The 25,024-nt window shown below is 42.5% G+C and overlaps 3 long non-coding RNA genes across 3 annotated transcripts in view; 1 reads left to right on the plus strand and 2 right to left on the minus strand.

Moving 5' to 3' along the window:
* LOC141766937 (uncharacterized) overlaps positions 1–16,924 on the plus strand; it is a 216,260-nt gene extending 199,336 nt beyond the window's left edge. Inside the window, exon 3 of the long non-coding RNA XR_012593713.1 lies at positions 16,865–16,924. This is a non-coding gene — a long non-coding RNA (uncharacterized LOC141766937). The remainder of the gene's footprint in view (positions 1–16,864) is intronic.
* Positions 16,925–17,107: 183 nt separating this feature from the next.
* LOC141766936 (uncharacterized) lies at positions 17,108–23,173 on the minus strand. Its single transcript, XR_012593712.1, has 3 exons — positions 23,052–23,173; positions 22,803–22,951; positions 17,108–17,126 (listed from the first exon to the last, which is right to left on the minus strand). It is a non-coding gene; the product is annotated as an uncharacterized LOC141766936 (long non-coding RNA).
* LOC141766938 (uncharacterized) lies at positions 17,215–18,172 on the minus strand. Its single transcript, XR_012593714.1, has 2 exons — positions 18,076–18,172; positions 17,215–18,040 (listed from the first exon to the last, which is right to left on the minus strand). It is a non-coding gene; the product is annotated as an uncharacterized LOC141766938 (long non-coding RNA).
* Positions 23,174–25,024: the final 1,851 nt, after the last annotated feature.

Genomic DNA, 25,024 nt, shown 5'->3' on the forward strand with positions numbered 1-25,024 from the left:
TGTCTACTATTATTCCCGCTGTAAATATTCCGCTTTCTGCTGCTACTGCTGTTGCTGTTGCTTCTACTTCTGCTTCTGCTGCAGAGACATTTGACATTGTGTCTGTCTGCCATGATTATAATAATGCTTTGATCACAGGTAATGATAGTGTTGATAATCATGATGACGATGGTCGTAACGCAACTAATGATGAAGATGTCAATGAAGTAGACAGTGATGATGAAATCTCTCATATCACTCACACTGTCGAACAATATAATGCCGTTAGTGACCAATATGCAACGAGACATGGTTTACCACAATTATCCGGTGTAAAATACAATACCAAAACTATCAGAAAGTGGGGTGAATTTACCAATGCGAGGCTTGATTCTATTTTAAGTGATTTGTCTACTGTTGTTCCTACTGTAAATGCTCTGGTTTCTGGTGCTGCTTCTGCTGTTGCTGCTGCTACAGAGACATTTGACACTGTGTCTGCCTGCACTGACGATAATAATGCTTTGATCAGTGCTAGTGTTGATAATCATGATGTGAGCAGTGCTACTGCTTTGAATAACGAACCCCATGGCTTTGTGTGCGGTAATGGCGAAGCTTCTCCGCGTGTAGACAGTCATAGCAGATGCGTACAGGATGGGGCGGGTAGACTTGTAGAAAACATCCGTGCCCCTGTTAGAGATATACAAATTAGAAACATACCCGCATTTAATGCCTCTGAATTGCGTCAGCGTGTTGATTTTAGGGATATTAATCTTGATAATCCCGAGCAGGTACCTAATCGAGTTAGAGAGAGACTGTCTGGTGTGATTGAGAGAGCCTTAGAGGATTCCCCACCCGCCAGTGTTTTAAATGTCATCTTGAGGGGCCCATCACTGGCTAGCGATGTACAAGCCGTCTTAAACGCAGATAATGAATACAATGTGGATTTGTTCATGGAGGAAATATCACAGGTCTTACAAAGCAATGATGATTCTATGACGGATGATGAATTGGAGTTTATTGTTACAGTTGCTAGGGATAGTCGTGGTGGAGCAAGGCGTCTGAGATTGGGTCAAGTTTCCTATGAGGAAATTTTGGCCAAAAAAGGTCGACATCTGTACAATCCTGATAACATGGGGGACAACAATCTATGTTTTTCTATCTGTCTTGCACATTTTGTTAACAATGCTATGGCTGGAGATGAAAAATTGGAATATGCAAAACATCTGTACACTGCACTCGGTTTTGATCACATGCACAAAGTGTCGTTCTCCGATGTCACCAAATCTGAGAAACACCTAGACATGAAAATAATAGTCTTCCATCATGGCTCTGCGCGTAAACGCTTGCAGTGTTTCCAAACATGCGACGCACCACACAAGCGTACAGTCTGGTTATACTTACACAATGACCACTACTATCTGATTGAAAACCAGACAGGTTTTTTCGGGGTTTCATATGTGTGTGAGTATTGCTATGATACGTATGAAACGCCTCTGTACCACAACTGTAAGCATAGTTGCAATGTCTGTTTTACACAGGAGTGTCATACGTACCAAGGTCGCACGTTAAAGTGCCCTGACTGTAAACGCATATGTAAATCACAATTCTGTTTCAAGCAACACAAAGTACCTGAAGTAAAACACAAAGTTATACCATGTACAGCATTAAAATACTGTGAGGCATGTGGAAAAACATACAAGCTTGGTAAAAAAAAAATGCACAAATGTGCACCCCTTGTCTGTTCACACTGTTGTGAACAAAGATTGGAAAGCAGTGTGCCCCACGAGTGCTTTATCCAACCAATCGAGAAGGGTGATCCACAGAGAAAGTACATCTTGTTTGATTTTGAGACACGTTTTCACGATGGCAAACACGAGGCAAATTTTGTGTGTTCAATGGATATTGATGGAAACAAGTTTTGTTTCAACACATTAAAATGCGTGGATGCATTTGTGAAACGGTACAGACAGCCCAAATACAAGGGGTATACGTTCATTGCGCATAACGCATCAGGCTTTGACAACTACATTCTGCTTGAGTACTTTGTCAAACAAAGGATTACGCCTATGGTGACGATGAGAGGTAGCAGGGTCATTCTGATGTACGACCATACATACCAACAGAGGTGGATTGATTCGTTCAGTTTCTTACCCATGAGACTGGCCAAAACACCTGCTGCTTTGGGGTTTGAGGATTTGGAGAAAGGCTATTTTCCCCACAAATTTAACACTAGAGAAAATGAGCAATACAAAGGCTCATACCCCGACCCATCTCAATATGGGTACGAAACCATGTGTGAAAATGAGAAAACCTCGTTCATGCAATGGTATGACACAGTCCGAAATGAAACCTTTGATTTTCAAGCTGAGATTCGTCGCTACTGTGTTAATGATGTGGAGGTGTTGCGCCGGGCATGCACCATTTATCGTGAAACATTTCTCGAATGTACACAGCTTGACCCGTTTTCGTTTACCACTCTACCCTCCAGTTGTATGGGTGTATTCAAAACATTGTTCCTCCCCAGAGACACTGTAGCCCTCACATATGAAGGTGCATACACCAAACAGAATAAGACATATTCAGATGTGTCTATGCAGTGGCTTGAATATGTGGCCCATACAGAAAACATTGAGATGCAACATGCACTCAATCGTGGTGAACAGCAATTTGGCCCATACTTTGTGGATGGGTACAATCCTGCTACAAACACCTGGTATGAGTTTGCAGGATGTTTTTTTCACGGCTGTGTCAAATGCCATGTACTGGGAGATTTAAATCCGGTCACTCAAGTCTCCTATGGTGAGCTATACTGTGCTTTCAATGAAAAAATAAACAAGTTGGAAACACTACATGGCCTTCGCTCTGTAGTGATGTGGGAGTGTGAATGGGGTTTGTTGGCAAAATCAAACTCTGTAGTACAAACATTTCTGACCACATACAAAAAACCGGAACGACTCGATCCCAGGCAGGCTCTCATTGGTGGGCGTACAAATGCCATGAAACTGTACCACATGGTGGAAAATGATGAAAAGATCAGGTACTACGACTTCACAAGTCTGTATCCCACAGTTCAGGCAAAGAAACTGTACCCAGTTGGACATCCCCAGGTTATCCATAGGGACTTTGATTCCATCGATAATTATTTTGGGTTTGTAAAGTGTACGGTGCTCCCGCCAAGAGGTTTGTTCCACCCAGTCTTGCCCTACAGGTGTCAAAACAAGCTCATGTGAAAAAGAGGGCATGTTGTTCCTCATGCTAAATCTGCCCCACAAAGAGTTTAGGAGTAACTTATTACAACTCCTGACAGCTTTGTTGACACGGATTTTGTTAGCATCCAGTTTAATGCCCTCTTTTTCAAAATAGTCATCAATGTACTTCTTTTGTTCATCAGGTGTTTTGACATGCCCTGGGTAGCCAGAAGCCTCTTGTTTACATTTCAGAAACGTTTTCACATACCCCTTAAACAATGTGTCTGTCTTGTTGGGAAAATGCCACACTTCATCAATGCTGACAATATGGTAACCCTTTTCTACCGCTTTCTGAAGCTCAAACGAGACCCACACACCTGACAGCTGTCTGTCACTGTCACTATGCGCACAATCAGATGTTTGGTTCAAACTTTCAGCACATTTGCTGCACAGAGGGAACATGAGCTTGTTTTGACACCTGTAGGGCAAGACTGGGTGGAACAAACCTCTTGGCGGGAGCACCGTACACTTTACAAACCCAAAATAATTATCGATGGAATCAAAGTCCCTATGGATAACCTGGGGATGTCCAACTGGGTACAGTTTCTTTGCCTGAACTGTGGGATACAGACTTGTGAAGTCGTAGTACCTGATCTTTTCATCATTTTCCACCATGTGGTACAGTTTCATGGCATTTGTACGCCCACCAAAGAGAGCCTGCCTGGGATCGAGTCGTTCCGGTTTTTTGTATGTGGTCAGAAATGTTTGTACTACAGAGTTTGATTTTGCCAACAAACCCCATTCACACTCCCACATCACTACAGAGCGAAGGCCATGTAGTGTTTCCAACTTGTTTATTTTTTCATTGAAAGCACAGTATAGCTCACCATAGGAGACTTGAGTGACCGGATTTAAATCTCCCAGTACATGGCATTTGACACAGCCGTGAAAAAAACATCCTGCAAACTCATACCAGGTGTTTGTAGCAGGATTGTACCCATCCACAAAGTATGGGCCAAATTGCTGTTCACCACGATTGAGTGCATGTTGCATCTCAATGTTTTCTGTATGGGCCACATATTCAAGCCACTGCATAGACACATCTGAATATGTCTTATTCTGTTTGGTGTATGCACCTTCATATGTGAGGGCTACAGTGTCTCTGGGGAGGAACAATGTTTTGAATACACCCATACAACTGGAGGGTAGAGTGGTAAACGAAAACGGGTCAAGCTGTGTACATTCGAGAAATGTTTCACGATAAATGGTGCATGCCCGGCGCAACACCTCCACATCATTAACACAGTAGCGACGAATCTCAGCTTGAAAATCAAAGGTTTCATTTCGGACTGTGTCATACCATTGCATGAACGAGGTTTTCTCATTTTCACACATGGTTTCGTACCCATATTGAGATGGGTCGGGGTATGAGCCTTTGTATTGCTCATTTTCTCTAGTGTTAAATTTGTGGGGAAAATAGCCTTTCTCCAAATCCTCAAACCCCAAAGCAGCAGGTGTTTTGGCCAGTCTCATGGGTAAGAAACTGAACGAATCAATCCACCTCTGTTGGTATGTATGGTCGTACATCAGAATGACCCTGCTACCTCTCATCGTCACCATAGGCGTAATCCTTTGTTTGACAAAGTACTCAAGCAGAATGTAGTTGTCAAAGCCTGATGCGTTATGCGCAATGAACGTATACCCCTTGTATTTGGGCTGTCTGTACCGTTTCACAAATGCATCCACGCATTTTAATGTGTTGAAACAAAACTTGTTTCCATCAATATCCATTGAACACACAAAATTTGCCTCGTGTTTGCCATCGTGAAAACGTGTCTCAAAATCAAACAAGATGTACTTTCTCTGTGGATCACCCTTCTCGATTGGTTGGATAAAGCACTCGTGGGGCACACTGCTTTCCAATCTTTGTTCACAACAGTGTGAACAGACAAGGGGTGCACATTTGTGCATTTTTTTTTTACCAAGCTTGTATGTTTTTCCACATGCCTCACAGTATTTTAATGCTGTACATGGTATAACTTTGTGTTTTACTTCAGGTACTTTGTGTTGCTTGAAACAGAATTGTGATTTACATATGCGTTTACAGTCAGGGCACTTTAACGTGCGACCTTGGTACGTATGACACTCCTGTGTAAAACAGACATTGCAACTATGCTTACAGTTGTGGTACAGAGGCGTTTCATACGTATCATAGCAATACTCACACACATATGAAACCCCGAAAAAACCTGTCTGGTTTTCAATCAGATAGTAGTGGTCATTGTGTAAGTATAACCAGACTGTACGCTTGTGTGGTGCGTCGCATGTTTGGAAACACTGCAAGCGTTTACGCGCAGAGCCATGATGGAAGACTATTATTTTCATGTCTAGGTGTTTCTCAGATTTGGTGACATCGGAGAATGACACTTTGTGCATGTGATCAAAACCGAGTGCAGTGTACAGATGTTTTGCATATTCCAATTTTTCATCTCCAGCCATAGCATTGTTAACAAAATGTGCAAGACAGATAGAAAAACATAGATTGTTGTCCCCCATGTTATCAGGATTGTACAGATGTCGACCTTTTTTGGCCAAAATTTCCTCATAGGAAACTTGACCCAATCTCAGACGCCTTGCTCCACCACGACTATCCCTAGCAACTGTAACAATAAACTCCAATTCATCATCCGTCATAGAATCATCATTGCTTTGTAAGACCTGTGATATTTCCTCCATGAACAAATCCACATTGTATTCATTATCTGCGTTTAAGACGGCTTGTACATCGCTAGCCAGTGATGGGCCCCTCAAGATGACATTTAAAACACTGGCGGGTGGGGAATCCTCTAAGGCTCTCTCAATCACACCAGACAGTCTCTCTCTAACTCGATTAGGTACCTGCTCGGGATTATCAAGATTAATATCCCTAAAATCAACACGCTGACGCAATTCAGAGGCATTAAATGCGGGTATGTTTCTAATTTGTATATCTCTAACAGGGGCACGGATGTTTTCTACAAGTCTACCCGCCCCATCCTGTACGCATCTGCTATGACTGTCTACACGCGGAGAAGCTTCGCCATTACCGCACACAAAGCCATGGGGTTCGTTATTCAAAGCAGTAGCACTGCTCACATCATGATTATCAACACTAGCACTGATCAAAGCATTATTATCGTCAGTGCAGGCAGACACAGTGTCAAATGTCTCTGTAGCAGCAGCAACAGCAGAAGCAGCACCAGAAACCAGAGCATTTACAGTAGGAACAACAGTAGACAAATCACTTAAAATAGAATCAAGCCTCGCATTGGTAAATTCACCCCACTTTCTGATAGTTTTGGTATTGTATTTTACACCGGATAATTGTGGTAAACCATGTCTCGTTGCATATTGGTCACTAACGGCATTATATTGTTCGACAGTGTGAGTGATATGAGAGATTTCATCATCACTGTCTACTTCATTGACATCTTCATCATTAGTTGCGTTACGACCATCGTCATCATGATTATCAACACTATCATTACCTGTGATCAAAGCATTATTATAATCATGGCAGACAGACACAATGTCAAATGTCTCTGCAGCAGAAGCAGAAGTAGAAGCAACAGCAACAGCAGTAGCAGCAGAAAGCGGAATATTTACAGCGGGAATAATAGTAGACAAATCACCTAAAATAGAATCAAGCCTAGCATTGGTGAATCCAGCCCACTTTCTGATAGTTTCAGTATTGTATTTTACACTGGGTAATTGTGGTAGCCCATGGCCCATTGCATTTTGGTCACTATGGGTAATATATTCTTCGACAGTATGAGGGACATGAGAGATTTCATCACTATCAACTTCATTAACATCATCATCATTAGCAGCGTTACGACCAGCGTCATCACTATATTTGAAAATTTTTCTAGGAGGTGACATGTTATCAGCTAATATTTGAGCACTATGATGAAGGCCTGCTTTTTAGGATGTTTGATATATGTGATAGACCCGTAACCATATTATTCTGGATTCTAACCAGTTCTCCACTGGCTGCATGCAGGGCACAGATGTCAGAAGTCAGAATACCTCTATATAATAGATCTGATTTACACCCGGCCAGAACAGTATTTAATAAGTTGTTGTTTTGTTTTTCTAATTCGGCTATTTTACTATTCAAAGACTCATATTGTTCTTTGTTATCCCTCTGTATTTCTGCTAATTTACTGTTCACCATGCATTCGAATTTATCAAATCGGTTGCCAATATCAACCCCACCCCCTAATGACAAATCCTCAGTGACACAACAGTCAACCACACTTTGTGTACGTAATTGATCAAGATGAATTGCCTGTCGTTGTGAGGATAGCCACATATCCTCAAGGTCACTCCAGACGAGTAAATCTAATTGTTCTGAAGAACCAGGCTGTTCATTATCCTCCCCCACACACGTTTGTGTTGCAGGGAGTGTGTCAGAGGTTTTCTCCTCAAAATCAACAAGTGAATCAAACCAATCCAGCTTAGGATAACAACATGGTACACTCAAATTCTCCCCCCATTCACTGTATTGTTCCCGCTCACCCTGATGAATGTCCTCTTCTTCTTGAGAAATATCTGTCACAAGCTTTGCGGTTGGCTGTCTCTGCGCTGCTAATAACGCCTTCAATTGATCCACGACATCACACACGTCCTCTGCCTCTTCACGTCGAAGCGTCTCGGTAACCGAAGCCAACACAACTGCATCCAATGTTAAGTCAATGGTGCCCTCATTAATCACCGGTCTGATGCAAGACATTAGGAGAAAAAAAAAAAAAAAACTTAGTACATACATAAAAAAATAATCGTAGATACAGATAGAATACCATAATCTTATACATACCTTGTATGCACTTGAACACTATGGCGCTCCTTCTCTTCCTTTTGCCTCTTTTTTACTGGGCCCGATTGAAGTCTATTCGGTCTTTTAAGCCTGCTCTTTGGTTCCTCAAAGTCCGAATCTTCTTCTTCTAGATTCAAACACACACACACACACCCACAAACACTTTAGTATTTAGGTATAATAATCATATGTATTAATCATCAAAGTATTGTTTTAACATCTACATTTTATCATGTACATACCTTTTGAAAGTTGGTTTAGGGGTTGTAAGATCCCCCTCCGCTGAAAAGGTGTTCCCCAGTAGCTGGTTGAAGGCACTAGATGTAAAAAAAAACAAAAAAACAACAGAACAAAAATAAATAAAAATAACATACACTTAGTCTAAAACAAAATTAGTTCTATATAATGAATAAAAATACAAAACAAGTATAATGAATTAAATACCTTCATTATCACCAGGTTGAAAGTTTTCAATACCTCTGTCGTGGCGGTTGCTACCACTGACCATGTAACCTAATAAATAAAACTGTTAAGAACAACATTTACTATAAAAAAACAAACAGGTATTATCGGAAGAAAAAATAACTGTGTTAGATAAAAAATGGGTATACTTACAGGGAAAAGATGCCATTGGTAGAAATTACCCCGAGATGTGAAAATGCAAGAGATGCGTTAGGAGAAAGCGTCCTCTTCAAAAAGTTGATGAAGTTTGGTAAACACTACCTCAGCTGAATGGTGACTATATATACAGTAAGAGTAGGTAAAACACACCTACTATGAAGGTGGAGTTAATGACATCTCATGAATACGCATGGTTGACAGGATCCATGTTGATATAACCTGCAAACAGTACCAACCACCACATCATCAAAAGACATAAACATTTTGACCACAGCACACTAGGGTTTGTTTGAACTTTTAACTGTACTGTAATAAAAGACACCTCTTAGATACAACTGACTTTTTTATCTGAATCAGGATCCACAGGAGGGGGTCTTCTTTTGTTATTGAGCAACTGATAACCCCTTGGATACAACTGACTTTTTTTTTTTTTATCTGAATCAGGCTCCACAGGAGGGGGGGTCTTCTTATGTTATGGAGCAACTGATAACACCTTAGGGATCCAACTGACTTTTTTTTTTTTATCTGAATCAGGATCATCAGTATGGGTCTTCTGAGGCAAAAGCAAACTGGCAAAAAAAAACATTTGGTCACAGGAACAAGGGGTTTGTTTGAACTTTTAATGGTAATGTAATAAAGACACATATTGGGATACAACTGTATTTTTTAACTGAATCAGGATCCACAGGATGGGGTCTTCTTTTGTTTTGGAGCAACTGATAACACCTACATCAGAAACCTTTGGTCAATTACCAATAATTAACATCAGCCCTAGGGTTACCAAAAAGATCACCAGGGTCACCAGTGTGCGCGTGCTTCCCCACACACACACACAGACACATACACACACACACACACACACGCACGTGCACACGCATTTTCACATGCACGCACGTGCACACACATACACACACGCACGTGCACGCGCATTTCACATGCACGCGCAAAGCCACCCTTCTACTACTACTGACTAAACACACTAATGGGCAGATCCAGTAAAAAACGTGATAGTCTTATATGCAACAGTCAAAGCTTTGTTAATTTTCTACTGTAGATTTGACACTATGGATGGCAAGACGGCGTGTAATGAAATATGCAAAGGTCTCCCTGTAGAGACACCAATAGTTCTCAGTGAGGATGATGTTGCTGCAAGTTTTTATAAACTGAAGCCGAACAAGTCCACTGGCCCAGACGGCCTAAACGCCCGTCTTCCTTAAAGACTGTGCTCCTCAACTAAAAGGGCTTTTTGCTAGGTTATTTCAGTCCCTCCTAGACTCATGCACTGTGCCAAAATCATGAAAATTCTCAATAATTAGGCCTGTGCCAAAAAAGCCAGGCGCAAGTAAGCCAAATAGTCTTCAGCCTATCGCAATAACCTCCATACTGTGTAAAACCATGGAAGAAGTTCTTGCCAGACACCTGACCAGCACAGTGGCGACTAAGCTAGATCTGCTCCAGTTCACTTAAATAAGAGCGACAGAGGCCCAGACGACGCTGTGCTGACTCTGCTTAACACAGTCACAAAACACCTTATGCATCCTATATCTGACCTCCTCCACCCATACACACTGTCCCGAAACCTGAGATCCTCAGGCACGGGTCAGCTCTCCATCCCCCACACAAACCTGCCAACTTTTGGGGGCAGAGCTTTCAGTGTGACAGCCCCCCCACCCTCTGGAACTCTCTCCCAATAGAGCTCCACAACGCTATCGTTATGTTCCGTTTGTTGTGTCTATTTATGTCTATGTTAAGCGTCGTTGGGTTTCTTGAAAGGCGCTATATAAATCCAAGTTATTATTATTATTATTATTATTATTAAAGGTTATGCCAGAGATTTATTTGTGGATTATAGCTCCGCTTTTAACTCAATGAAGACGCATATTCTCCTGAAAAGGCTCCTTGATCTCAACATCAACACAGGGTTAGTTGTGTGGATCAGAGGGTCTGTGTCAGGGAGAACATGTCAGACGTGCTGCCCACAAGGCTGTGTTCTTTCCCCTGTGCTATTCTCTCTTTTTACTAATGAATTTATGATCAGTGAGACACATTTGAGACTGTTTAAGTATGCGGATGACATGGCCTCAGTTGGCCTTTTACGGGAAACAGACCCACCAGGTGAAGCTGCCTATCTGACCCACACTACAGTCCTTCAAACATGGTGTCACACTAGCCAGCTAGAAATCAATGTGGCCGAGACGAAACAATTAATCATGTGCTGCACAAAACAACATCTGATCACAGAGCCAGTTTCACTTGATGGCCAACATGTTGAAACTGTGGGACACTTTAAATACCTCGGTACAGTCCTGGACCCCCAGGTGAGCTTCTCTGAAAATACAGAGTATATTTTCAAGAGATGCTCACAGCGACTTTATCTTCTAAGGAAACTTAGTGTCCTCGTGTCAGCCAGCAGATTTTAGAATTCGTGTACAAAACAGGAGGATTTTAACCTTTAACCTTTCTGCCTGGTACGGTCACCTACACTGTAGATAGAAGAATAAACTGTCTAGGATTGTGTCAATGGCAGGCAAAATAGTTGGTAAACCCCAAAAGCCCTTGACTCAACTTTTTACAGAAAGGACGAGGAAGAAAGCGAGGAGCATCCTGGCAGATAGCGCCCATCCTCTCTGCAGCCAGTTTGAGCTCATGAACTCCGGGAGGCGCTATAGAATCCTTCTAATGTGTTTACAGTTTTTCTCGATTGTTTACACACATTTTCTGAAAGCATGCCTCATACTCTCAGAACTCTACACACAAATCAAAAAACACACACACAATGGGCAAAACCCCTCAATTCTCCTGCAAAATTAAACTTTACATTCAAAACAATGTTATTTCTTCTCAAAATGGTATTTTGTTTTCAAATGACACACACAAACCATCATATGAATAGACATTTATAAGAACCAGTTGAACACTGATGTGCTCAATGTAAAACACTATGATGAATGGAAAACACTTCTTCTCCATTCATCATAATGACTTAGGCCCTTTTTTTGTTCAGTGTTACACTTACTACAGACAGTACATACATAAGTGTGTTGTAAAATATTTTAGAATATTGTTTTTATACTCAGAACACACAAATACACGGTAACAAATATATTTTATTTTCCCCACAAAAACAATGTACACAGTGTACATCCCAACCAACACAAAGTTGCACATACAGTGGTCTACATACAAAACAACAGAATAATTTACTGTATACAGTTACAGTAAAAAAAACGAAAAAAAAACTATGCTGCATCCTCTCTTCTGTTTCGGTCTGGCCACAGCACCTCATCCACATCACAAGCAATGTTTTCCCTGGCCAAGCAGCGGGGGAAATATCGCTTAGCATGTCGAATCCAGCCATGAAAAGCATCAACTGATTGCTAATTGTAACACTGTGTGACAGGTGTTTGCCCATGTGATGAGTCAGTGTGCATAGTAGGGCAATTGACTTTAGAATTTTGAATGACAGTGTGTTCCTTGTGAAAACGAGATTTTCTTCATGAAAATTGTGCCAAATGCAGAGAATTGTGTGTAGTGTTCTGAAAAAAGTGTGTTTTAGAACTGCAATTTGAGTGTAAAGCAGGAATTGTGCTTGTAGTTTAGCAGAATTGGTTCAGGGGGTTGGTGCATGAGTTACATGTTGTGGTCATTGTGTGTCAAGTACCAGTATTTGTGTGTAAACAATTGAGAAAAACTGTAAAAAGTACATCATCCCAAATGCCATCCATATTCTTATCTCAACAATGTGACTGTTTTAATGTGTAACATCACCTGTCTCTGTTTTTTACTAACTGCTGTCTGGTTTTAAATGTCTGTTGTTTTCTGTGTTTGGTGAGCCGAAGACACATTTCAATAAAGTTTCACTGTATTGTATTGTAGTGTAGTGTAGTGTAGTGTAGTGTATTGTAGTGTAGTGTAATGTAGTGTAGTGTAGTGTAGTGTATTGTATTGTATTGTATTGTATTGTATTGTATAGTTTTTTTCTAATAGATTTGTGAAATTGAGTTACGGTAAGATACTATAGGGTATGAGATGTGATTAAACATATTTCTAATTGTTTTGTTTGCGATGGGGATCCTGTAACTGAACAGAGACAGACTGAGGCTGTCTCATATGGAGGACCACAAGAGCCACATAAATAGTAATAGAGCATTTCATTGATTAATAACTAATTGTACAATAAAAATAGGCATTAATAAATGTGTGTACAAATTCATTTATTAATCTATGAATTTCATTCATTCAAAGCCTATTGCTCCTTTGTGGAGCATAGGCCGTTGACCACAGTCCGCCAGAGTCTTTTGTCCTGGGCTTTCCTCTCCAGTTGTTTCCATGTCAGCCCGCTCTGTTTGATGTTCGTGTCAAGGTCCTTGTGCCAGGTGTTTGATGACACTACCGAGGTATGTAAAGGCTTGTACTTCTTCAAGTGCTGTTCCCTCCAAGGTCACTGAGTCTTCGATGGTTGTGTTGACCTTGAGGACTTTACTTTTCCCTTTATGGATGTTGAGGCCTATTTGTGATGATGTGTCTGCCAGTATTCTTGTCTTTTCTTGCATCTGTTGTCGAGTGTGAGACAGCAAAGCCAGATCATCGGCAAAGTCTAAGTCGTCTAGCTGTGTTGTGAGTGTCCACTGGATCCCGTTTCTCCTCTGTGCTGTTGTGGTCTTCATTATCCAATCGATAGCCAGGAGGAAGAGGAAAGGGGACAGTAGACAGCCTTGCCTGACGCCGGTCTTCACTTGGAAGCTTCTGGTGAGCTGTCCTAACTCTGCAGGTCATCCATGCGTAAGACTTCCTGATTATGTTGACCATTTTTTCTGGAATGCCATGGTATCAAAGCAGTTTCCAGAGGATGCTTCTGTCAACGCTGTCAAATGCCTTCTCATAGTCTATGAAGTTGATGTACAGTGGAGGATTCCATTCCAATGACTGTTCAACTATGATGCGGAGAGTTGCGATCTGGTCCACGCATGATCTATTCTGCCGAAAGCCTGCTTGCTGGTCTCTTAGCAGTGGGTCCACTGCTTTCTTTATCCGTTCCTGTAGAATTCTGTTGAATATCTTTCCTGGCACTGAGAGAAGCATGATTCCTCTGTAGTTAGAATATTTGCTCAGGTCTCCTTTCTTGGGGAGCTTAACCAGATAGCCCTCTTGCCAGTCTGTTGGTACTTGCTCCTTCTCCCAGATCTTCTGAAACAGTGGGTGCAGCATCTCTACGGAGGTGTCCATGTCTGCCTTCAGCGCCTCTGCCGGAATGTTGTCTGGTCCTGCAGCCTTGTTGTTCCTCAATTGTGTGATGGCCTTTTTAATTTTTCTTTTCTATCTTTGAATAAATGGACAAAATTACAAAGTATTTCATTATTTGACATTTTAATGGGCAATAAAAAGATGAATTATGAAAAGAATTTACAAATTAAATATGAATCCATCAATAAATAGTCCAAATTCAAAAGGGATTTACAAAAATACCATAAAACAGTCAAAAAGTTAATAAATTATGAGAAAACTCAAGATTCAACACCTCTACCAATCAAACAATACCGTCCAAGATGGCAGTACGCGCGTCTCCACGTTTGTTTTTCCTGTGAGATGGGTTTGTTTTTAGCAGAGTATTTTATATCGTTGTTTGGATTATGCTCCACTCCTCGCAAGCCTGCACTTTGCTCTCCTGTTGCCTGGATCTGCCGTAGGCTACTCCTGCCTCTGTCTGCCCCGTTCCTGCTCCTCCAAGTGGTTTGAGCCCCGGTGTGCTGCCAGCCTAGGCTCAGGTTCCTCCCCTCCTCCCCCCTCTACACACACTTACACGCACATACACACACAAACTGAACTGAACTCTCTCACATAGACAATGACATTTCTTCTTGAGCTGCTTATTGCGTTCTCGCTCTGGGACTATGGGCAAATCGACCTCCGTCGGGAGAATGTAGTGGGAAAGGTGCTTTCTCCGCCGGTCTTGCCCGGCGCGTTTACTGAGATGTTGTGCAATCCGCAGCAGAGGCTGAGTTGTTCTCTCGGGGACTCTTTCCACTCCACTGAGTTGCTCCAGTCTCTACGTGTTTTCTGAGAATTCTCTTGCTGGATTTGTTTACATGATTCACTCCAATAATGAATCGTCTTGCAGTGTTACTAAACAGAGATATCTAATTCTTCTTCTGTTATTAATCTCTGGTAATGTACAGCCAAACCCTGGCCCAGCTGATATTGACATCAAGATTTGCAATACTCCAGCTGATTTTAAGTGCAAGTCTGGTCTGGGTATCATTCACCTAAACGTTCAGAGTTTAATCTCTAAATTAGATATGGTAAGGGTCTGGATAAATTCAACTGATGCTGATGTTGTTGTTTTATCTGAAACTTGGCTAACTAAATCTGTTCATGATAAGGATATCTGTATTAATGGGATATGATGTGTATCGCTCTGACCGCCCCAAGAAAGGTGGCGGTGTTGCTATATATATCAAATTCAAATTTCAAGGTTTCCTCAGGGTTCTATTCTGGGCCCACTTTTATTTATTGTTTACATAAACTGCTTGGGTGATAATGTTCAAAATTCATCATTCCATTTGTATGCGGATGATACTGTTATTTATTGTTGTGCAGCTACCCTCAGTATAGCTTTTAAGATTCTGCAAAATGCTTTTAACACAGTCCAAGCTCAGCTTGACCCACTGAAGCTTGTACTGTATGCTGAAAAAAACAAACTCCTGGTCTTTTCTAACTCTAGGAAGATGGAGTTGAATCAGAGTATAGTTACTACTCAAGGTCAACAAGTTGAGGCAGTCTCCACATACAAATGCTTGGGATTTTTAATTGATGACCACTTCTCTTTTAAACCTCATATACAGAGTCTGGTGAAAAAGTTGAAATTGAAGTTAGTTTTTTATTTTAGAAACAAGTCTTGTTTTTCTCTTGATGTCAGACGAAAACTGGTTGAATAACAACATTCTTGCCTGTTCTTGACTACGGTGATCTGCTTTACATGAATGCATCAGCCCATTGTCTCCATATGTTGGATACTGTATATCATGGTGCGTTAAGGTTTGTTACAAACTGTAGAGCCCTCACTCATCACTGTATATTGTACTCCAAAGTAAATTGGCCTTCTCTGTCAATACGTCGGCTTAGCCATTGGTATGTTTTTATCTATAAAGCCATACTGGGTAGACTCCCCTGTTATTTATCTGTCTTTCTAACCAAAAAACATGGCAGTTATGGGTTACAATCTCAGGACACGATGCTCATGACTGTTCCCAGAGTTCGGACTGAGTTGGAAATGAAGGTCTTTATGTTTTCTGCACCATCTGCATGGAATAGCCTGCAAAATGAACTTTAACTCCTGGACCTAGTCACTCTAAATGAATTTAAAGGAATGGTGAAATCTATAGAAACAGACTCTATCAATAATTGTACTTGTTTTGATTGAAATAGGATTATATGGCTTCCCTGCACTTTTACGGTATGGCACCTTTGAGCTGATCTATTGTTTTTTTAATGTGTGTGTATGAAACTGTTTGTACTGCTGCCATTCTTGGCCAAGTCGCTGCCAGGTCGCTGCCAGACTGCTTTACGGCAGTCCACTGCTCCTACAATGCTGAGGATGGGTTAAATGCAGAGGTCAAATTTCCTGTATGTACATGTATGTATATGATGATGATGGTTTACAGCTACACATAGTCCAAGACACACACACACACACACACTGTCAAGTAAGGTTGAGACCTCTCGACTGCCCAGACGCCGCCGTGAATCCCCTAGTCCGCGTGAACACTACCATGGGGTTTTTCCTGCGATCATACCACCATCACCACCAGTCGCCTCAGGCACGCAAACGCCATTATAAGTGAACATCAAAGGACTCTTAAAAGCACAGAGTATGTAATCACCAATCAATATAACTAAATATGATAGTCAAAAGTATTAAAGGGACTGTTTGTAAGAATCAGAAATGTCTTGTTAACAGCAACACCTGTGGCCGTTCAGTCAACGAAAGTCAGCGTCCTGTTGCTCGAGCTTGTGCTCGCTCTACATAGACATGAACAAGCATCGCTCAACAGTGAGGAGACACACGTCAGCTAAAAGCACAATATCACTCTATATTTCAGCTGCTTGGCCGTAATGTTAGCTGACCAGTGAAGGAACTGGCCTTCTACCTCCAAGAGGTCAAGGCCCAGTTACGTGTTGGTTAATCTTGTGTGACAAAGAGAATTTCCAAACAGATGAGTTAAAGCATAATGATTCAATTTATTCCGAACAATCAATGTTGCATAAGTAAAATAAAAGAGTATACAGATATCTGGATCCAGTCAACGTGTCCCTGACAACATACAGTGCATGGGTCAGTTCGTGAAGTCTGAACCCCGAGCTATCCCTGATCCAGCCTATTCATAGTTTACACAATATTAATATTCATGAACTTATGGCGCGTGATGTTTCTGCTGCACGTCTTCTTCGTTATCTCCTTCTGACTCCTTCCTCTTCTTGACCTTGCAAAGGAAAAACAGCACCTGCTACCTCCCTTTCCTCACAATCACTCTATTCATAACAAATCCAACAGTCAGGTTATTGCAGGTCATTGTAAGCACTTTTGTACATAATAAATCCAACAGACCCTCTTTTGAACTTAACTAAGTTCACCTACAGATAATGTTACATACAGATATATTTATTATAAGCATAGATAATGTTACGTACAGATGTATTAATTATAAGCATCGTCATGTTACGTACAGATGTATTAATTATAAGCATCATCACACAACCTCTTCAGGATCAACATCTTCACTATCCCCCACCATTTCCAGGAGACCCTGTCTCTCCGCTTGGAACATGGTCATCTGATAAGAAGGAGGTGCATCCGGATGCTTTCGTTGCACAGCAGAAATAATCACACGCTCAGTGAGGTGGCGAATACATGGAATACAGCAACAACCGCATAATACTAAGCATGCACACACAGCAAGGATTGAGGAGAATAGAGATACCACCATGGACTTCCATTTCCCAAAGGTACGGTCTAACCAGTCGTTAATGGGGCTGTTGATACCTGAGTCATTGTGCATGGATTCAGACAGCGTCCGGAGCCCCTCTAGCGCCTTAGTTACAGTCCCGTCCGGCGCTGTATTGTTAGGGATGAAAATACAACATGAGTCTTGGAACATTGAGCATACACCGCCTTTCTCTGCCAGCAGCATATCTAATGCCATTCTATTTTGGATCACCATCAGTGACGTAGGAGCCATTTGTTCAGCTAGTCCGGCAATTGCATCACGGGTTAGATTAGTCAAACGGAGAACATTATAGTGGATGTAGTTAATGCGGTCAACATTTTTGTTAGGAGTGATAGGGATCAGAGCACTTATTACAGGTATGTTTTCAAAGCCTGCAGCTATTTGGTCAGCTAGTTTATATTCATTAGGGGAGCTACCTCACTACATCATTCTTTATAATCTTGGTTTAGCCTTCCCCCCCTTGTAGCCCACACCTTCCACCCTGCTTCTGAGTGAAAGCATTGTCTATTGTTAAAAAGAGTTACTTGTGATTAGCTAGTTTTAGCAGAGTGCAGTTGTATTTACGGTTTCAGTGCGATTTTGATGTGCCTCGGTGTTGTTTGGTGCTAGTTTAATCGTTACATTCTTCCCTGTTCCTTCTGGCTTCCCCTTTTTTGGTCGAGGATTGTCCAGAAAAAAGAGGACAAGAGAGATAAACACAGATACTACAACAAACGCTATTAGCAGTTTGCCGTACTGCATGATGCTTCTAGTTTGTTTTCCTGCGCGCAACTGAAAAACTTTTATCTGGGTGGTCCTATTTTATACTGGTTTGGGAAAGGAAGTGAAATTTCTCTCTGGTGGATTCTCCCCACCTCTGGTTTCTCTTTTTATCTATTTTTATCTATTTTTGTCTATTTTAGCATTTATTCTAAGCAACAATTTTTAATACAATGTGATATATAATGTTTTTTCAAAAACCACCTAGATGAGTCCACCTAAACAACCATGTTAGCCTGATTTAACTGTAAATACAGGCAAGACCTTGTAACCTTCTTTCCCTTATGTGTATCTCATCACAGTCACAGTTTATACAGTATATGAAAAATAAAAAATTATACGTGACCCTCTTTTCACGTAGCCTGGGCTCCTTGTGGGGCTTCCTCCTCTACTGCTTCAGGTCCTGTCCTGCTGCTGGAGCACTGTGTTAGGTGCCACCAGTTGAGTCCTTTTCCTGCAAGCTGCACAGCTGTTGCAGTTCTGGCCAGAACCTTGTGTGGGCCTGTCCAACGTGGCTCCGACCACTTCCTCTTTAACACCTTCAACCAAAGGTGTTCCGGGGGTCCGGGGTCAGGTCCTGGAACGTCCTCTGTGACAGGGGTGACAGGTTTGTCACCTGTATAGGAGAGAGCTGACACAAGAGCATTAACCTTCAAATAGTATGGTCTGTAACCGAGGTCAGGAAGGGGAGAGGGGTTTTGGGACGGCCCTGGGAAAGGTCGGCCACACGTAAGCTCAAATGGTGTGAGTCCTGTTATTGTGGATGATACACAGTGCCAAATTTGTGTTGTAGTCCCAGAGCCTTTTCGACAGATTGCAGGTCTTTATTTTTGAAATGTGAACCATTATCTGACCTGATCAATTTAGGAAACCCATGTTTCGGAATGTACTCATTCACCAGACATTTAATGACTGATTTTGCGTCCTCTTTTCCCGTAGGGTAGGCCTCCACCCAACGTGAAAATGCGTCCACAATTACTAGGAGGAATCTTTTCCCCCCAGCCCTTACTCCCATATCTGTGAAATCCATAAAGATTTCCTGTCCCGGGGCAGTGGGAGAAGGATGTTTTCCTGCCCTAGGAGTGATGGTAGGTCTGATGTTACATGCACTACATACGTCACACTTAGTCAAAAAGTCAGTTATAGTAGCATGTTTCCGGGGAATCCACCAGTGGCGGAGATCTCGTAACATCTGTTTGTGGCTTTTATGGTCAAGTCCATGAGTCTGAGTCAATATTGAGGACATCCAACAGGGGGGCATAACTATTTGATCTCTGTTATACCATATACCATCAAACTGTTCTATAGCTCCCTTATCTTCCCAGATGGTTCGTTCTGCTGCTGTGGCAGATTCTTGAGCTTGTATAATGGAGAAATCAGTTATCTCAGAACCGAGATCTGCTGTGGTCATGACCATCATAGTAGGTAAATACCCTGCCGTCTTTTTAGCAGCTGCATCCGCTGCTTCGTTTCCTATACTCTCTAAGTCAGTGCCCTGACTGTGTCCTTTCACTTTGATCACAGCTACCCTCTGTGGTAACTGGATTGCTTCTAACAACTCTTTCATCAACTCTCATGAGCCATAGGTTTATTCTGACTAGTCTTAAAACCCGCTTGCACCCAGCCAGACATATCTCTGTGAATTGCATTGCACACATACGCAGAGTCTGTGAAAATATTCACTGCCTTCCCTTCCGCTAACCGCAGAGCACAAACTACAGCCGTAAGTTCTGCTACCTGAGCAGATTGTTTCTCATCAAGAGGACCGTGATCGAGAGTACATGGTTCCTCTTTTGCTGTATTCATAGACACCACAGCATAACCTGCTTTTAACCCTTCGGTGGGATGACAGAAACAGCAACCATCTGTAAATAAGCTAAGGTCAGTTTCCGTTAAAGGGGAGTTTTCTAAGTCCAGCCTTAGTTTTACAAAGGGCAGCGATTTTTCTGCACAGAAGTGCTTCTCGCCATCAGTCATATTGTCAGCCATATTACAGCCCTCATGTACAAAGGAGATGTGTGGTTTCGAGAGTACTTGTAAGATCTTGGTCTGTCTGAGGGGGGTGAGAGTGAAACAGGAGGATGTGACATATGTTACAGTGCTGTGAGAGGTCAGAATCTGTAGAGGATGGTGCATGACTATATGACCTACTTTGTCTACAATTTTTGCCAGAGTAGCTGCATATCTGACACAGGGGCTGGCTCTCTGTTCTTGTGTGTCTAGCAAAATGCTACAATAGTACAATACGTTCCTAGCTCCTCTGTGTTTCTGATATAAGACACCATGGGCTGTACTAAGCTGCTCTGAGACATCCAGATGGAATGGTTGAGAGTAATCTGGGAGAGCGAGTGCTGCGGCCTCTGCCATTTCCTGCTTGAGGTGGATAAACACCTCCTACTCCTATCCCCCAGGTTGTATCTAACAGATTTTGTTGGAACTCATCTTGATACGTAAGATCATTATTTCTGTCATAATTCAGAGTGCAGTGGGGAGGATCGGGAACAGGGAGGTAAGGGTGTAGAGCCCTAATCCATGGTTGCCACATGTTGTAAAAGTCAATCAGAGGGTTTCTGTCGGCTAGCAGGGTCCAATATATGTCTGCACAGGGTGGTGGGGCATCAGGTGAGGTATCAGGACTCAACATGCACATGCGATCAGCACTGGAGGGGGAGGAGCACACCATTTCTTCTCCTCCGGGGAAACTCACTATCACAGCTTCTGGTGAACAATGTACAGAAACCCCCAGTGCTGCCAAAACATCTCTTCCCAGGAGATCACGTGGACAATCAGGTGCATACAAAAAGGGGTGCTCCATCACCTGTCTCCCAAGCCGGACAGGAAGGGGAACAGTAAAAGGCAGTCTTTGTTCAGTGCCGGAAAATCCCAAAACGGAAACATAGTGAGAGGAAAGGGAACACATAGGTTCAGCTAAGGTGGAGTAACGTGCTCCTGTATCCACCATGAACCATCTTCGTTTTCCGTTCACTGTCAACTGGAGACAGGGCTCTGCCAGCCCCTGCCCCTCCATCTCCGTCGGGCACCCCTATGGGAACATTCCTGGTGTATATGGACCAGGTGGAGGCCCCTGCGCATAGTACCCGCTGTATGCCTGCATTGGAGCTAGCTGTTGGTTTGGTAGAGTCTGTATTGTTGGCTGATATGACTAATATCATTACCGAAGGAGGTAGCGTAGGGGTTAAAGTTCCAAAGTACCACCTAACACTTGAAACAATGGTGCCATAACTTCGTTTGTATAATCACTGTCCTGTGGGGTTGGTACCGGACTAGGGGTAGGAGGAGGATAAGGAGGGGGGTTGGGATGTGGGCCAGGTGGGTACTGCTGATGGAGGGACATGTAATGTGGCGGCTGGCTAGTATGTGGGTTTGGTGGTGGGGGTGCGCTAGGACTGGGTGAGGGTTTCACTAGTGGTTTTGCTTCAGCGGTTTTTGCGTGGGTGGCTTTCGTCTGGCTGCCTAAGGCTGATAGTGCAGCCATCTGTATCACATTATATTTTACCAATTTACTTGCCAACTCGTCTTCTTTCTTCCTCAATTTCCTCCTTACAAACATATGTCCCTTTTCTTTGTCTTGTCCTGCTTGCAGCAGCTTTCTATGAGCCACCTGTATTAATGCTCTCATCACTGGCATGAATTTGGCTTCACTTCCCGTGGCTGGAAAATGCCCTTCCTTCACTGTCATGTTATACCACTCATCTAGGTCTTGAGTCTCTTTATTTCTAGTCTTAGGATCAAATGTACAGATTACATTGGTCCTGACTTTAACCCATTGCTGTCCAAATGATAAACCGGGAGGCCCACAGCCACCCCGTTCCTCACAGTCTTTGTCAAATTCTCCGTCCATTCTGTCCAGTACTATTTCACACAGGTTTATTCAGTTTATGACAGTAGCTAGATTCAGAGTAAATGGGTCGCTATGCCCCTCGCTGTGATCCTACCAACATAAGCTTCTACTGGACACTTTGATGTTCCAGTGATGTTGGCCCAGTATCAACAGTAAGTTTTAATTTTCCTCTGAATACTAGTTATTAATGTACACTCATACAGGCGCTCCAAGCGCTATTTTTACTAAACTCTAACGTCCTAGACGTTACTAAACTAGCGCTCCAAGCGCACTACTCATACAGGCGCTCCAAGCGCAGCGTTCCAAACGCTTTTCTAATGTTCCAAATACTTCTCTAACGTCCCAGACGTTACTAAAAACTAGCGCTCCAAGCGCACTACTCTAGCGCTCCAAGCGCAGCATTCCAAACGCTTTAACAGAAAGTCTTTTACTTTTGCAACATTTATCACTACAAAGGAGATTCAGCACAACAAGAGAGATAATTTAGAGTAAGCCAATTTGCAGAGTTCGATACAACAGGTTCTGCTTACCTTAAGATTTCAGGGCCCTTTCTCTCTCTCGCCGGTCTGTCCGTCCTTTGGACACGCTTCTCAATGCCGAAGATCACGTCGGGGTCACCAATTGAAGGAACTGGCCTTCTACCTCCAAGAGGTCAAGGCCCAGTTACGTGTTGGTTAATCTTGTGTGACAAAGAGAATTTCCAAACAGATGAGTTAAAGCATAATGATTCAATTTATTCCGAACAATCAATGTTGCATAAGTAAAATAAAAGAGTATACAGATATCTGGATCCAGTCAACGTGTCCCTGACAACATACAGTGCATGGGTCAGTTCGTGAAGTCTGAACCCCGAGCTATCCCTGATCCAGCCTATTCATAGTTTACACAATATTAATATTCATGAACTTATGGCGCGTGATGTTTCTGCTGCACGTCTTCTTCGTTATCTCCTTTTGACTCCTTCCTCTTCTTGACCTTGCAAAGGAAAAACAGCACCTGCTACCTCCCTTTCCTCACAATCACTCTATTCATAACAAATCCAACAGTCAGGTTATTGCAGGTCATTGTAAGCACTTTTGTACATAATAAATCCAACACCAGACGAAGGTCTCTCCATGAATCAATGCTGATACTGTGTTTGTGTCTGCTGCAGATTCCCCACGGCGGCCGGAGGGAACAGGGGTGTGCGAGCGTGGTGTGTGAGTGAAGGCAAGCAGGCAGGCAGCGGAGCAGACACAGCATCGTCTCCCCTGTGTCTTCTGACCACGGTCGGGGGGCTGGAATTGACACTGTTTGCAAGACGGGCTTCACTAGATAGAACTTTTGGTGCTTCCGTGTAGTTTGTGTTAGAACAGCGTAGCCACACGCGAGCGCGCATGGGACACCGACACGATTTATACGGGTAAGAAGTTACACACAGTCCCTTTAAATGCGCATAATGCGAGTAAGTACTGTATATGACAGGAGTGATTTATGACCATGTAAAGTGGAGCTATTGAAAATGTTAAATGTAAACCTCTAGGACTCATATCTTGTGACATGTGACAGTAGGGGGAGTGAGCCTCCCGTTGAGTAATAACAGAACTCACGACCGGATGAAATGGGTTCCTTGGAAGAGAGAGCGGGGTGGAACTTGGTGTGTGACACTTACACACACACACATTTTGAGCAAAGTATAAAATATAGGAAAGAAGTACATTCTAGGTTTTTCCTCCCTATGCAATCGCCGGAGCAAGTCTGGATTCTTCTATCGGGTTGGACCACACCTAAAAAGAAGATAGAAATTGCCGGACTGTGCTCAGAACCAGCAGAGAGAGAAGCCAGCTGCTGAGAGCATTTTGTGATAATAAGAATCTACAGCATCCATGGAAAGAAGATAGGAGATCGCGCCGCATCGGGAGGATTAACCCTTTCCTAACTCATTGTGGATCACAAATCCAGACATCAGGATTTCTTTCCATCATGGACTGAAAATGAATTTTGAAGACGTTGTGGAGTTTGGATAAGATCACAATTCTTCTAAGGATTGCTCGGTTCAGGTTGTGGAGAAACTGCAACAGCCGAGCAGTAAACTCTCTCTCACTCTCTCTCGCTCTCTCTCTCAACCAAAGGACATTGAATTGAACTGACCACGCCAATAAGAACAGGTTTTCCTATTATTTTTACAAAATCATTATCCTAACCATCAGCATTACATGACCAAGTAAAACAAGGAATTATATTTGAATTACATTTTGAGCTGCATGCTTTTGCTCTGCCTAATCTTACAATAAATACGTGATTTCAATTAAAGTCTAAGACTGTGGACATTAGTTTATTACTTCTTAAGAACTGTGGTCCTAAAGTGTATAGTGTGCTCAATATCTGAACTGTTTCCTAAAGGTTACTCTACCAAAAGTAACGTTAAAATAAACCCTTGGAACTTATTTTTACAAGTTTCTGAACCTTTTCCTAGCACAGTACCAAGTGCACAGATCACAGAGGAGAGCTGCCGTTAACGTGCGTGGCCGGAGACGGTGCTTGACTCCAGGGTTATTCAACCAGGCACCTCACCGGCTGATGCAGAGTGGGCGTCTGGACGTAGGCATTTAGAAGCTAGGCGTGTCTCCTTGCCAGCGGAGGTGAAGACCGGACCCTTTAAACAGAGAACTGGATTAGGTGCCTCCTGGGCCATGGGCGTATTGAATTTATGGGATCTAGCAACACACACACACGCACACGCACGTAGACACGCACCCACACACACACACAC

The sequence above is a fragment of the Sebastes fasciatus genome, chromosome 4 (assembly GCF_043250625.1).
Source record: "Sebastes fasciatus isolate fSebFas1 chromosome 4, fSebFas1.pri, whole genome shotgun sequence".
In the NCBI taxonomy this organism is placed as follows: Eukaryota; Metazoa; Chordata; class Actinopteri; order Perciformes; family Sebastidae; genus Sebastes; species Sebastes fasciatus.